The sequence below is a fragment of the Ailuropoda melanoleuca genome, chromosome 4 (genome assembly GCF_002007445.2).
Source record: "Ailuropoda melanoleuca isolate Jingjing chromosome 4, ASM200744v2, whole genome shotgun sequence".
NCBI lineage: Eukaryota > Metazoa > Chordata > Mammalia > Carnivora > Ursidae > Ailuropoda > Ailuropoda melanoleuca.
Genome location: NC_048221.1, coordinates 8,960,494 through 8,961,673, shown reverse-complemented (window position 1 = coordinate 8,961,673; position 1,180 = coordinate 8,960,494).

Genomic DNA, 1,180 nt, shown 5'->3' with positions numbered 1-1,180 from the left:
CCGGGGAAAAGGGGGGGTAACTACCAACTTGCTGAGCGCGCTCCTGATAATGCTGGTGAGGGTCAAGTTGGCGTCTGGCTCAAAGAAGGGCGCTCGGGGCGGAGAGGGAGGGAGGGAGGGGACGTTTGTTCGTTGGCATTGACCTCTGCGGGGGAGGGGCTGGGGACCCCCCCGCCGCGCCCCCGTGCCCGGACGGGGATGGGGCGAGGAGGGGGCGCTGGGCCCTGGGGAGGGGGCGCCCGGGGAGACCCGCGGCCAGAGCAGCCCAGCCGCCGGGCGTATGCCGCTGTCCCGTTCCGTTAAACTCAACAAAGAAGGGATATGCGTGTTCCTAACAAGTGCAGGGTATTTAATTGATTCATAAACTTATGTATAATAGTTTGTGGGTTTGTTTTTAAAACGTACTTTATAATGTAAGAAGCACCAGGGTTTTTATGTTGAATTATCTTAAAAATAATTTTCTCTCGTCCTTTTCCTTTTTGATCTTGTGGTTTTTGTTGTTTTTAATGTCGAGGTGGTTTTTTTTTTAACTCTAAAATGTGAACGTTTCCTTCAGCCCTCCCACCGAAACCGAGAACGAACGACGAAACAAATAAAAACCCCAGATCATCCTCGTCAACGCAGGAAAACGACTTAAAAAAAAAAAAACAAAAAACTGAAAACGAACCAAAAAAAAAAAAAAAAGGAAAAAAAACACTCAGCTTTCGTTATCCNAAACAAAAAAAAAAAAAAAAAAGGAAAAAAAACACTCAGCTTTCGTTATCCCCGCGCAGGGCGGGGCAGGCCCAGTTCTTTTAGCGTCCCCAGAGCCGCGAGGACATTACAACAAAAATAGAATTTTTCTTAACAATCTCTTAACATACAAAGATAGGAAAACTCTCTGATGCATTGCACTTGGTTCAATGAAAAAAAAAAGTTCATTTCCCCCATATATATTTTTTGTGGGTTTTTTTCTCTTCTAAACACGTCCCCACATCTCCTGTCGCCCTCGTCGCCCCTCGCCTGCCCCTCACAACGACACTTGGGAAAGGAGCGGCCCCCACCCCCCTGACCGCCCGGGCAGCGCCGCCGGGCGCGCTCCCGCCCCGGCCCAGCTGGCCTGCAGCTTCCGACCTCGCCCGGGCGGGCGCCCCGCAGACCCCGGCTCCCGCGGGCCCACCGCGCCTGCGGCCCCGATTGT